Below are 11,189 nucleotides of genomic sequence, written 5' to 3'. Positions count from 1 at the left end.
CTTGGATCTGATCTGTTGCTTTGTCCAATCATTTACATCGTGGTTGTATTTATAAGCTTGCAAGGTTGCTTGCAATTATCTGGAAATGTGTCCTCGCCCTGTAAGGATCTCTTTTTTATGCGTCTCCCTGTCTCTGTATGATAGTAGTGTCCAGCTGGTCTGTCGGGGTGGTTCTGGCTTCCGAGGTACTAGTTCGTCTTTGGCAGCCAGGGGTTAGCAACTAAGGCTGATAGGTGATAGAGTGACCTTGTTTCAGGAGGGTACGCCCATGTCTTGAAATGTGCTTCTAAATGGATTTTTAGGATAAACGTTGGCGTGAGCATGGAAATAATTGGTATCACCCGTTCTTCAAGAATAACGCCATAAAGTTTGTATCTGCTTGGAGTGCAGTTCAAATGAATTTGAAATGCCTTCGAAATGAATTTTAGTGCATTTATGCAGTGTCTTAAAGACAGTTGTAGTCGTAAAAATTCGAGGGAATCTGTAGTAAAAGCCACTTCAAAGAAAGAAAGCCTATTGAAAAATTCTTCTTGAACTCATATTGGTTCTTTTCTAACTCAGCAACCTGTTCTGAAGCAATTTTTTGCTACCGTGCTCAGCCTGGATTTTGGTATCGGTCCACCATATTTTGATGTTCATTGCTTCCTCACTGTCCACCTCTGTTGCGTTAAGTAGTTCACATGCCATGTTCAGATCTTGGTTCACCTAGAGTGGTTCAAAGGGTCAACACAGTTGAAAGACCACGCTGTCTGGAGTTTCCAATGTCCATGACATGTTAATTGGCACAGGAAATCCACTGTAACAAGACTTTTACGACTTCATGGAATTTGAAGACTTCGAATACAGAGATTGACCTCATTTAGCAATTCACCAAAACATTGATTCAAGAATTGGTGTAATTTATCCATCTCAAACTAAAGAAATCTTAATTTTTGTCTCCAACTGGGAGTGTAATTTTACACTCCACATAGGCTCCACATAGGTGCCACTAGGATTTTATACCCCTACTCTACTTTGATATATTCAAACAAAAATAGACACTTGATAGTTTCCAATGGGAAAAATTAATAAAAGTGTATACTAAAAGACGGATGTTGGTGAGAGTGACATTTGAGTAAATAATATATTAAAATGTCACTTATCAACACATTATCTAAGAATTGTGCCTTCTTCTCTGCACGAGTGGACTCCACCATCTCTCTACAAAGTGATATCTAGAGATCAGAAGTTCTAAGTATCTTAGAGCATCTTTAGGTGAGATACCTAGCATCAAACACCAAATTTCTAATAATTTGGTGTTTTTTCATCTTTAGGAGAGACACATGTTGATGAAAATACCAAAAAAACACAAAATCAAACACCAAATCGGCCAAAATTTGGTTCCAATTTTGGTGCTGTATTAAATCTCTCTCGTGGTTTTGGAAAAATCGTGCAGTTTTTTGAACACCGTATGGGCTTGGGCTAGAGTGTGGGCTTCAATCACGCGGTTTTGCGAAAACCGCGCGAGAGATTTGAAAAGAGAAAAAAGAAGAAAGTTGATGTGTGACACATCGTGCGGTTTCTAGAAAACCGCATGGGTTTGGGCTTTAAGAGAGGCTTCAGTGGTGCGGTTTTGAGAAAGCCGCGTGGGCTATATTGCACGGTTTATCCAAAACCGCGTAATTTGATGTCAAATATTTGATGTTTATCCTGAAGTTGGTTGGTGTTGCGAAAACCGCGCAAGAGATTTAGAAAAAGAAAAAAGAATAAAGTTGATATGCAACACATCGCGCGGTTTCTGGAAAACCGCATGGGCTTGGGCTTTTAAGATGGGTTTCAGTGGCGTGGTTTTGAGAAAGCCGCATGGGCTATATGGCGCGGTTTATCCAAAACTGCGTCATTTGATGTCGAATATTTGATGTTTCTCCTTGAAGTTGGTTGGTGTTTTTTTGGTTTGGTTAAAAAATTTGGTGTTTTCTTGGTTTCTCTCCTAAAGATGCTCTTAGCTACAACATCAATTATACCCCGCACAATCTTTGCAGTTTTGCCCTTGGGAATCAAGGAAAAGAAGGATCTCAATTGAGTCATGTTGGAGTATGAGGGCATGCGCCCCTTATTCTCTCCTTGTATGAGGGTGGATGCCCCCTATATATTGTTGTCGTATGTAAAGTCCCACGTTTCTATAAGTGTGGACTATCAGTTTGGCAACCGTATCTAGTATTTTTCTATTCTCATGTATTGGAGTACCTTAACATACAAGATAGGTTAAGTATATATATGAAACTCTGGGTAGAGTATGAGTTAACTCTCTAACTATATTACTCTAGCCTCCACTCTTCTCCATTATTCTTCTTCTTGGTCTACCCATTACAATCATGTTTCAACTCTCCTAGCATCACCACTAACATGGTATCAGAGCATCAGGTTTAAATCTAAGTTTAGTAGTATGCTAGGAGAGATATCTCCAAAATCCAAAAAAAAAAAAAAAAAAAAAAAAAAATCAATTCTTTTCACTACTACAGAAATGCACATTAGCCACGGTAGGTCAAATGGTATATACCACTGTTTTCCCAATAACGGTGGCTAATAGTCAATTCCCACAGTAAAAATGGCTTTTCTAATTTCGGTACAAGCATATACCACTGGTCTCGTAAAACAGTGACATATAATATGCCATATACCACGGTACAACATAAAATTCCTAATTTGTTTTCTCACATTCATTTACCCCACCGTTTCTACAGAAAAGGTGGCTAATGTTTTGCCAAAAAATAAACCTACCATGGGTAAAGCAATCTAGCAAAACCGCACTCCTTAAGAAAATAAAAAAACCAGAAAAAAAGAAAAAAGGGGAAAAACTGTCTAGCGCTAAAACTTCTATCGCCACCCTCTTTTCAACTAGCTAGGGTTTCAAGTAGTGTTTTGTTTCATCTCTCCCCAATTTCGGTTATCGATCAGGTATTTGTTTTTTTCTCTAACTCTCACCCCGATTTCTAAAAGTTTGATTTTCTTCTCCAATTCAAATAAAGCCCAGAATTGTAGTGATTTCCATTGGTGAGAATTTTGATAAAAAAAATTGTTTCTTGTTTTGCCGCAAGGAAGGGTTAAGCCCACTTTTACCGTCAGTTCGCTACACAAAGGCTACTTGTTGGCAGTTGCTACTACTTCTAGGTAATCCAATTTTGTCATACGCTTACCATCCAATTTTGTTTATGTTAAGCATTAGTTGTTTTAGTAATAGGTCAGAAACCTTGGCAAGTTCAGTGTGAAAGCTGCTGGATATAGGCTGTATTTTTGTTAGTTTTGATTATTTTGTACTATAAATAAACTATTGTGATCTCTAATATTCCTTGGTGGAAACCTTAGAGCGTATTTGATAATATTCCAACTGTTTGTAGTATTTCACCATTTCTGTGAAAGGTATTAAGGGTCGTCTTAATCGATTACCATCAGCTTGTTTTGGTGATGTGGGTATGGCTACTGTTAAGAAATGGAAACCTGATTTGAGAAAGAAGGTTATGCCTGATGTTATTGTTAGGCAAAGGAAACCTTGGCGCTGAAAGAATTTACATGTTGAGTAGTAGTTTTGGATTAGATGCTCAGTGCTACAAAATATATAGTGGTATCTAGTCAACAATTATATCCCATGTCTTTGTTAGGCTATCATTTTCAGATAGTGTGATTTTTTTTTTGGTAAAAGTTAGAGAGTTTAACTGTAGAAATCCCCTTTACAAAACTTCACACCACCCAAGAAAGTTGCATATTCTTGTTTCTCAAGTACTTTTCTTACTTGTTTATCTAATCACTTGTGCATTGTGTTAAAGTAGTTGAAGACTAGTGTGTTTAGTTTTTTTCTTTAACTTTTCTAGTACTTGAAAGAAATGAGCTAAGTACTAGAAAAGTTTTAGAATTTACTGTTGAAGAAGAAAGTTTTAACTTACTTGGGGTGTTTTGTTTCATGAAAAGAAATGAGGGGCATGCAGTTTATATAGTTACTTTGAAACAAGCTCCTGCAGTTCATTATATTGGTGATGACTTGAAATTGGAGAGTGATGATGGTATTAGACATGGAGGAGGAGCTTATGGAACACTTAATAAGTTTAATAAACCAAGGTGCTTCTGAATTTTACCACATTCTTGTTTCTTAAGTGTTTTGATTAGTACTAAAATCTATTTTGATCGTGTTTTTATGTTTTTTATTTCTCAATTATGTGGGAGTGTAGTATGTTTCTCAATGTGTTTAATGTCACTCCCCCACACACACACACACACACACACTAACATAGTGCCCTTAATGCGTATGAAAAAGCAAAAATAAGATAAATTACAAATTTGTATATGGGGATAAATGTACTCATTCATGCTATGTGTAAGTGTGAGAATTTGACTTACATACATTTTGTGTGTAAGTGTGAGAATTTGACTTACATACATTTTGTTTTCAAATAGACATTCAGGCATTGGTTTTAATTCGTTTACGTATTCTGAGGTTTCTGAGTTTGTAGAATTAGTTAACTTATGTTTTCTAGTGGCAGCTTTAATGTGTTAGAAATACATAAATCTTAGGTCATCAATACTTAATTTCCAAAACTTTGTGGAGTTTGGATTGTTTTCTGAGACACACTTGCTTTGCATTTTCTTAAGAAACAAGAACATTTCCAAATCAGGTAGGGATCTTATCTGAATCGAGTTCATGATTCTCTATTGAAGAGGGTTTTAAAGGGGGAAAATTATCTGAAGCTGTATAGCTATCATTACTTAATTAATGGCTTTGCTGTTCTTGTAACCGCTCTGCAGGTTTGTCATACATATATCTTCTGTTTATTGTATTTTGTCTAATTCCATGTATAAGGTTGAACTATTTCAGTGATATTAGGATTGGAAACTTCTACTCATGTCTAGAATTAGATTAATAAGCATTCGCTGTTTCGAAACTATTGGTTGGTCAACTTCTAAGATCAACTTCAGTAGCAGCTTGAATTAATTTGATCCTCAGGAAAGTGTTTGTCATGTAGCATCACTAGAACCATGAATTGATACTGACTTGAAAATCTCTTGCTTCAAAATGTAAAACTGATTGGTGTCAATCCGCCCTTTTACTAAGAGGAATTAAAAAAATTGGTCATGACTGTTATCTAATGTAAACCAATCTGACCGATCTGTAGGCAAGATGTTTTCCAATATAATCCACTTTCACTCATGGCCTCCACCGATTGAATAAGTGTGTACTGTATGCAGACATATAGATGGAAGATTTTATCTTGATGCCATAGTGTTTATGATTAATGGTAAATAAACTATTTATAAATAAACTATATAATATATAAATAGTTGTGTGGTGTGAATAGGTGTAAAGTATATAACCACAAGACAGGCAAGACGAGATTTGCTGATATTGGAGAACAATTGGTGAGTACATTGTTTGTCTCGACATTTATATACATACACGTAGGCACTTTGTTAATTTGTGTGGGTATGATAAACCTCCAACCAAGAGTTTGCAAGACATGCATCGTATTAACCATGTCATTTGCGTGATTATTTTGTAACCATAGAAAAAAGAGTTGGGACCAACTTTCAATGGAAAAAATCGAAGGTCTTCAATATGGAAAATAGCTTACCAAAATCCTACACGATAGTAAAAAATACTATAAGATGTGTTTGTTTGTGTTGCATTTCAACATGTTTTTTTTTAACTAAATATTTATTATCATTAATTGATAGCAAACAGATCATACAACAAGTTTTGGTCGCGATTAAAGGACAGTTGGACTGTCATGGGGACAAACATATTACCATCGAGATCAATGTTGGACTTTAATTTCCTAGTTCCGCTATTAAGTGTTCATGCTAGACCATGTCTTTGGGACAAAATACAATTTTAATTTACAAGTGTCAAAAGACTTCTGGAAAGTGACCAACTATGACAAAAGACTCTTGAATTGCTATGAGGTAATTCCAGGGCTGACCCTGAGGGGTAGGCACCCTAGGCAGCGCTGCCTAGGGGCCCCATGACATAGCCCATTAAAAATGCCCCCAATCAGGTGTCCCATACACTATTATAGCCCAGTTTTTTCAATTTGTGAGCTCAAATGGGGAGTCAAACCTAGGATGGATTGGATAGAACTTTAATGTCAACACTTTTTAATGATGTGGGTCTTTTAAAATTTCACATACGATTTGCATATCATTTTTTGCATGTTTTTTAAGGTTTTCCAAAGGCCCCCATCAAAGATCTGGCCTAGGGGACCCACAATCTCATAGCCGGCCTTGGGTAGTAGTCCCATCACAACCATTGACATTTCACCAAACTTTGGCTATCAAAACAGACTAGTACTTTCTTAATTCCTTCGTGCAATGCTCTTTGAAATGCCCACTTTAAAGCAAGAAACTTCGCTTCCTCTGCTCCATTTAGATCTCATGGCTTGCCTCCTGCATACAAGATTGGTTCATTCCATTTGTTAATAGCAAATCCAATTCCATCTTTGTTCTGTAGGGGGTCATAGGCACCATCAATAACAATCAGATACAGCTCAACAACCCATTTTTTGAGAAATTTGGACTTCAAGGTTCATATTGTATTACTAAGGATGAAACTTTATGTATATTATTGTGGGAGTATTTAAAACTTATAAGGATATTACGATTTATTGGTTAAAAGCTACGTAAGGCTTGATTCCAAACCTTAAAGGATTTGGATACGTAGGCAGCTTTGTTGTAAAGTGCAGCCTTTATATTAGATATGGTGTATATAGTTTATTTATTGATGTAACTAATGTTTACGATAATTAGACATTTACATATGTAATTGTTTAATTTTGTCTACTATTGTTTTATGTGCGATGGAGAGTGTATAATGATTTATGAGGGATTAGCTATCTTTGGTCAAAGGTGGATTATGGTCACTTAGAAAGAGTATATGATGTATAGTGTTCCGCTTACGTGGCAAGAAACTACATGCCTCTACTTAAGCGAGAAACTATCTAGGGAGTCTTTCTTGAAAGGTAAGGGGAAGAAGGGAACTACACATCTTGATGCACGTAAGTGGTTCAATAGTATTAATGTCTTCTTTTGTTGAAATTAAAATGGGACAATATAATGCAATGTTATTTTGTGTTGAAATGGTACTGAATGTTTGTATATTGCTAGTAGATGTGATACCCAAGGAAACTATGGGAAAGTGGATATGGATAATGAAAATTGGTGAAGGTTATATTCTGTTTGAATAATGGTTTATTATGTACATGATTCTATTTATTAGGGGTGTGCAAACCGATTGAACCGTCCTGACCCGTCTAGTTTTGGTCAGTTTTCCAAGTATTAGCGGTTTGGTTTGGTTACCTATATACTTCTATTTCTCAAAGATCTATTTAAAAATTTATTTTTTCTTGAATTTTAGTCTTCATTGATTTGAATCTGGGACATTTTTTTTTCCTAATATTACAAAACCGAAACAAACCGAAACATCTGATTTGAAATATCGGATCGGTTTCAACTTTCTATCTGTTCGGTTCGGTTCAGTTAGCCAGATTTGAAAACCGAGCACATCGGTTCGGTGGTCAGTCGGTTCCCGAACAGACCTGTGCACACCCCTACTATTTATATTGTGTCTTTGGTTGAGACACAAACATGACGAGGTAGACTTGGGGGCTGGTTTTACTTTTTATTATTGTTTTTGTGTAAGGTAACTGAAAGTTAATGGAAAATTTGGTATTGAATGGTATACCATGATGAAGCGTGTATTATTTGATATTTATTATAGGTATTAAACGATATACCCTGAAGAGCTTTCGTTTTTCATTTCAAATTTATTGGTTCCTTAGGAATTTGAATTATTGATGGTTTGCTTAATGACAATGGTATAAGTTGTATACTTTTGTTCCGTAAACTTTTACATAACATGAGAAAAATTGTATGTATGTATGTTGTCCCTAGTCCAGCCCGCTACGACTCTTGGTTTTGATATGATATATTTTTATTGGGCTGGGCATTAGTGAGAATGCCGAATAAAAATTCCTTGTTAAGTTCAAGGTGTTAGAAAAATTCATTGGTTGGTTACTGATAAGTACCCAAAATTGTAATATTAAACCCCGTAGAGACATAGCATTTTGGTTAATTATGTGTTTAATAATTATGAAATAATTATATTTTCGTACTTTTGTAGGTTTTCGCAGTTAACGTGAATATGGTGATAAAACCTGGATCAAAGCACGGGAATACTGTGCATACTTGAAGTCTTCCCACTCAGCCCCAATGAATCCCAACAAAGCCTGACTAAAGTCAAAGATTCCAACATGACAAAACCAGTGCAGAACGGGATCACGTGCAAAGAAGCAGCAAACTTCCGAAGCTCATATCTTTCAAACCTGGACTCCGATTTCGGCAAGTGAACTTCCAGAATGACCAGGGCGACGAGCTCTACGCAAAGACATAAAGTTGTAAAAATGCCAACATTCTGGGCTGCCACTGGACACAGCACGTGGACTTACTTTGCGGGCCAATAATAAGTGATGAGTCATCATGCATGGACAAGTGGCAAGTTATGGACACTCTTGGACACCTTGCAAAACAAGATAAGACAAGAAATTAAATGAATGACTAGACTTTTGATTATAAAAGGTGTGTTAAAATTTGGATAATTTGTGAAGAAAAAGACAAGCTTGTAGTAAAGGTGGGAAGACTTCACGTGAGAGGACTTGATATATCTTTTGGGATGTTGAAGAATAGGAGGGCATTCCATTTTCGCTATTTTACATTTCATGCATTGTATTTTTCTCTTTTAAGCTTTCGTACTAGTGTTGATACAGGAAGTATTTAACTTCTAATAAAATCTATTTTCTTAAAAGTAAATTTCCAGTTCTTGCTTTGTTTCTTCTTTACTTTTTCATTTCATACATCAAAGACATCAAACCCATCCAAGGACTATGAGTTAATGCATGATGCTCATGTGAGGATCAGGCTGCGTTTTAGTAGTCCATAATCACTACTTAGGAAAATAGATTTTGTTGTAAATCCGGTCCTAAAATGACTGAGTCTGATCAAGTTTGGAGTGTTAATACTCTAAATCAGTCTCATGCGAGACTCAGTTAACACTAGGTTAAGTGTCGTGCGAGATCCTATGGTAGCCGTCAGTCCACTAGTTTGCCCAGCTGGTGTATAATTGAACCAGGAGTTGAAATGATATTCCAGAGATGGAATGTCAATTCATCAACTCCTCATGCTAGCAAGATGAACTCAGAGATGAGTGCATCTTACTAGGGATCGATACTCGACGCCATTTCGGATTTGTCTATGAGCTCGAGACGGATTAGAGATGTAGTGATAAGTGCTCTAAAAGTTTGTAACTGATCTTGCATGAATATGATTGACCCTCTTCCTGTATCTCTCTCTATCTAGTTTACTAAAAAATTAATCCTTGTAGTTCTACGTTAACTTGCATTCCAAGTTTTAATTGAGAATATCTTTAGCAGCATATAAAATAACCAAAAATCCTACTCACTAATTCTCTTGAAGATGTAAATTCCAATTGTGAACTTTAGCTTAGTCCTAAGGTTTGGACGATCCCTTATTCGATCTATGCTATCGACTCACGTGATAAGGTAACTTGACTAATCGGACGTTTTACGAACTTTGGACTCAAAAATAACAAACCTATAAAAAGTCTAACTATCAGTCACCAAGGTGGATAGGTATAGCCCGTTTGCCCAATAGTGGTTGTTTTAATCCTTGACCTCAAGAGTAGGCAAGAGATATGATATATAGAGCGCAAACACATAGATTTAGCCTTCTCAACATTCTATGGACCTAAGTCGATATCCAGACTAAGATGGTTGCATGTTACTGAGAATGGTGATAGTTATACGAGGAGACACAGATAGATATATGTGTCATTCACAACAGTGTGTAGAGATAACTATCATGATCGTGGCTAAGGATACTTATGTGGAATGTTATAATGAATTAGGCTTTGTAGATAAGTTTGAAATATTTTAAATGTTAGCTATTTTCAGTCGTTTAAAAAATATCTTTTGCAAGATGGTAAACATACTAACCTTCTTGTAGGGGCGGATTACCATATAAAGATTTTTTAACAAGGTAAATTTATTTTATTTGTTGGTTAATTTTGATAAAAGGATGCCTCACATTGTATATAGGAACTAACAGTTCCGATGTAAATTATATAATGCTTTTAGTAGATTTTAGACGCACTAGAGAAACTAATTAATGCCTTTCGAGGGAAGGAACTAAATTGTCTCGAGGGGTAAAGGTTACTTAATTGTTCTGTCATTTGTCGAGATGGTTAAGTAGTTGGGTTAAGCAATGAGATATATATGGATTTTAAGTTTATGAAATATCAAAAATACATAAAAGACTGCCAAAAATTTTTGTAGGTTTTTTCTGTTTTTGTACAATTTTAGGTTTTGCATGGTTGGTCTGTATCATGTCCTGAGTTTCATAATGATTGTCGATGCCACGTGTCTTTGGTATTCAGTCATTATGAAATTTAGGGCGTGACAGATTGGTATCAGAGCTCTAGGTTAGCCTAAACCTAGATGGTTTAGGTGATCCTGGGATGTGTATAATAGGCGTTGGGATGTCATATGTGTGTGGTGATAATGTGTAGTACTACTATGTGTTTTAGATAATGTTATAATTTTGGTGATTGATGTTTATTCTTGACAATGAATTGTTGATCTATAATGAAAATATATATTCTATATATTGTATGAATGTTTTTGTGGTGATGTATTGACTTTTGAAAGTTTTGCTTTGAAAGTTATATTGTATGAACTTATGTGTTGAAATTAATCTTTGTTTTGATGGGTGTGATTTGTGTTTTCTACGTATATGGTTGATTTGTTTATGAATTCTAATTCATTTGGCTTGTTGGTATTTTTGATGAGTGTTCGATATCAAATAGTTAGAGTTTAATTTTCGATTAACGCATTGAGTGTATGTTTTTGTATTGACCTTTATTATATCTAATTCATTTGAGACATGTTAAATCTATTGTTCGTTGAGTATTGGATTTGTCGACAAAGAAGTGTACTTGTGGTCAAAACCATTTGCAAAACAAGTTATTGAGGTTTCTAAAAAGCGGGATAGGCAGGGATTTTATTTTAATTATTAAAGTGTGATAGTGTTTGAAATAATAAATGAGGGATTTACTTTTAAAAGGGAATAAATGAAGGGGGAACTTAAAAACAAAT

The sequence above is a fragment of the Coptis chinensis genome, chromosome 8 (genome assembly GCF_015680905.1).
Source record: "Coptis chinensis isolate HL-2020 chromosome 8, ASM1568090v1, whole genome shotgun sequence".
NCBI classification, from domain to species: domain Eukaryota; kingdom Viridiplantae; phylum Streptophyta; class Magnoliopsida; order Ranunculales; family Ranunculaceae; genus Coptis; species Coptis chinensis.
This window is presented reverse-complemented; position numbering follows the sequence as displayed.